The sequence below is a fragment of the Octopus bimaculoides genome, chromosome 4 (assembly GCF_001194135.2).
Source record: "Octopus bimaculoides isolate UCB-OBI-ISO-001 chromosome 4, ASM119413v2, whole genome shotgun sequence".
NCBI classification, from domain to species: domain Eukaryota; kingdom Metazoa; phylum Mollusca; class Cephalopoda; order Octopoda; family Octopodidae; genus Octopus; species Octopus bimaculoides.
In genome coordinates, this window is record NC_068984.1 from 105991743 (window position 1) to 105995708 (window position 3966).

The 3966-nt window shown below is 39.9% G+C and overlaps 1 protein-coding gene across 1 annotated transcript in view; it reads left to right on the top strand.

Moving 5' to 3' along the window:
* Window positions 1–3966, top strand: part of LOC106877704 (nociceptin receptor) — a 170168-nt gene that overhangs the window by 150590 nt on the left and 15612 nt on the right. The window lies entirely within an intron of this gene.

Below are 3966 nucleotides of genomic sequence, written 5' to 3' on the forward strand. Positions count from 1 at the left end.
AAGAGGGATAAGTTTATGATCAAAATTATTACTTTGATGCTCATACACACACACACTCACACACACACAATAACGGCTTCTTAAGTTTCTATCTATCAAATCCACTCAAAGGTTTGGTCATCCCGAAGCAATAATAAGTGCCATGCATTGGGGCTGAACTCGGAACCATGTAGTTGGAAGCAATCTTCTTCTTACACAGCCTCGTTTGCATCTTGGTGATGTTGATGCTATTGCTGTTGTTGTTATTATTATCAAAGGTGGCAAGCTGGCAGGGTCTTTAGCACACCGAACAAATTGCTTAGCGGCATTTTGTCCGTTTTACCTTTAGAGTTCAAATTCTGCCGAGGTCGATTTCGTCTTTCATACTTTCGGGATCAATGAAACAAGTATTAATTGAACACTGAGGTCAATATAATCGACTTACCCTTTCCCACAGGGTTTGAGCCTTGTGTCTATAGTAGAAAGGATTATTATTAGGGTGGAGACACAATACTTAGCGGCACGTCTTACAGAGAAAGGGAGAAGGCTTTCAATAAAACACAGTAAAAGTACCGGAGGACCTGAAGTTAGTAACGTTGCTATTAGATAGATGTCGGAAAATGAGTTTCCCACACGACGTTGGGCACCCTAGCATTACAGTCTCGGACAGGCTACTTCATGGTTTCCTCAATGACTCTTACACAGAGAAGGGCCTTTGAGACAGTCTATTGCCTACTGAAAGCCCATTAGGACACGTGGCACTCTTTTATTCGCACATTCCCTCCTACTAACATAACAACTTTAAGAGTGAGTTGCATAAATGTACGTGGCCTGGGATCACCGTGTTATCAGTGGTGCCTGCTCAATTGTCTCAGTTCACTAGCTGAGAAAGTGATAACTATCAGCGGAACATACGTGATATTTTTGATGATTTTGAGATCTATGCATCTCTGAACCGACCTAAAATGGGAAACGGAAAAGCAGCGTTGTTTTCGAAAGTTCTGGGTCCAGGGATACAGTTGATTTTCGTGGATCTGGACGTTGAGTTGATGGTCCTGGACGTGAACAATAGATAAAAGTTGCCTTCAGAATAGTAGCTGTTTTTGCCCCGATAAGAGCGGGGCAACCAGATTTCTTCAGACGTCTGAAGGTTTTCCTCATAAATTCCTACTCTTTAGTGTTAGCGGGAAACTGGAACGCCATCTTTGATGTACATTTGGATTGTGTTGGGCTAGCTAATAGGAGAATGTCTGACAGATACCGACTAAATTTCGTGAATGTTCGTGTGCACATGGGCACGAGCAAATAACATTGGATTTTCAGATTATATCTAGGCAAAAGTTGTTGTTGTAGGCCGAGCGATGGAGATACTGTAGATTGTGCACAGTTCAAATTGATCGGTTACATAAGCCACAAAATTGTGATTTCTGCAGTCAATCTAGATAAGCTTCTTAGGCAGGGATTCCGTTACTGAAAGCCGGACGCGTTACTCCTAGCCGACAAGCTTCAAGAGACCAGATTAGCGAATAAGTAAAAGTACAATAAATGCTGATGAAATACGAAAAATGATAACGGGCAACAACAGACATCAGCGAAAGTTGGATAGTTTGCCCTACGAGTTTTATCGTCATATACCAAACTCGATTGAAGGCGTATTGGTAGATGTCTACTGCAATAGGCAGCATAACGGGAGAATTGCGAGAATCCCCAGTCCTGCGAAACGAGATGTGGTGGTGCTCCTAAGTGTGAAACACAAAGAGGAAGTAGGGTATCGATCAATCTCCACTTCTGACGTGAAGATTCAACAAGCTCCAGATAATGTTATGGCAAAATGGTGAGTGATCCTTGATAGGGTGACATGCTCTCTGTAACTATTCTCTCCAAAAACGCTTCATCTTCATCGTTGGAGCAGTCGAGTGTGCGTTGACAAACCTCTGCTCGATTGCGCTTATTTGCTTCGGTAAGCTCTCTTGACACTCATCTGGTACAAACTTTACTGATATGAAGCTTGTTGTGGAGGATTTCGTCTGCAGAATCATAACAATGCACGCTCACATACAGCCACCCACACCGTCGAAACCATGGTTTCGAGTTATTGGAACACTCTAGATACAGTCTAAGTCTCGCTTCTTCCGACTATCACCTCTTTGGCTCGTTCAAACATCTTTTATGAGTCGTCTGTATAAGTTCTGTATAAGTTTCTCTCTCTCTCTCTCTCTCTCTCTCTCTCTCTCTCTCTCTCTCTCTCTCTTTGTGAGAGACTAACGCTCTCACAGTTCGACCTCAACTATTTACTGTCTCATGTGTTTACAAGACTCATCCAGTCAACTGACAGTCACGTGCAGGGGTGTCAGTTCACTCCACAACATCTGCCCTTTTAAACTATACACTTCTCGGAGATTATGGGTGTACACGTTAATTAATTAATTTATTTTATCATTATTTCTTCCTCACATCTCCCCTTTTGAAAAATAAACCTCCGAACGGAGTTCAATACTTTTTCCTCTTTGGGTCAACCGTTAAAGGCTCTGGAAATTTCCTCATCCCAGTACTACTCAGAACGAGTGTGTCAATTTTATCTTGTAATTGTACTTCAAACATAGTGTACATAAAATTCATCGGTTTTTCAATTCTTTTAGTATTATTCTCGGTGTATCTTTTTCGCAACTAGTTTGCATGTCTTTTGAAATCGAACCCTTGTTCTGTTGCGTTTTTTACCATATAGATCATTTTTCCAATTCTATTACAAATAATACCGTCCTCCCATGATTGTTTTCTATATCTATGTCTTAAAAAGCACTTTTTCGCTTACTTGAAAATTTTTCGGCGTAGCGCTTTTGTCATTATTGTTATTTCAAGTTTTTTCCTCTGCTTGACAGCAGTTTGTCGAATTTGGACTTAACCACTCTCTCTTTCTCTCTCTCTCTCTCTCTCTCTCTCTCTCTCTCTCTCTCTGTAAAAGTAATAGTGAGTACTTACTAAGTTACTTACTATTTCTTTCTCTCTGTCGTTTACCTGCTCTGTTTCACACTTAAGATGAGTCTGGTGATTTCGGAAAGTTTTTTAGTTCGCCTGTCTCCCTTAATTTTTGGACAAATGTGTGTAGAAGATTCTTGCACTTAGTAGAAACCCACTTTTCTAGAACCCACAGATACAGTAAAGTCTTTAACAGACACACGATTAAAATAACCTTTCTTTGTCCCCTAATGTTAAATCAATAAGCAACAGACGACTCAAGCCTGCCCTGGATGCACATGTAGAGACAATTCTAAGTGTCCTCTAGGGTAGAAATGCGTTGCTTATGAAGCAAAGGTATCAGCAAACTATGATCAGAAATCAAACAGAAATCAAACGTTATGTCGGAGCCATGGAAATAAGATTTAAAACCAGACATAACAACCATATTTCGAATTTTAGGCACCCTGATAAGCGATATTCAGCGACTCTTTCAACTTTAAACTAGAAACTTAAAGATAAAGGGAGCAGCTACATCAAATGGAAGATCTTCTCCAAAGTCAAACTATATTAACGGGTCCAAAATATGTTTAGAATATTCTGTTCAAAAACTATATACCTTAAAGAACTTGAGAACCTCCAGCGACTACATTAATTCCAGGAACGAGATTTTTTCTGTATGTCCACATTTTAAGAAATACATCCTGGCGGAATTTAAAAATAGGCCACCAGAAACAGAGTAAACCATTAATAAGTTGTTTATGTGTGTTTGATATTTGTTTACTGTAAAGTCGATTATGTTGCTTATGTTTTTCTTTTGTCTTCGTCCTTATCAGCACCCTTGTTTAAACACAATCTGCTTAAAAAAGCAACTGACGAGCGGTCTTGTTCTCAGCTTTAAAAATGGCGAAGTAAATTAATGCCTCGACCAGGAAACACGGGGTATTTGCATTTAACAAAACCTGTAGTTTTTATTATAACACACACACACACACACACACACACACACACACACACACACACACACACACA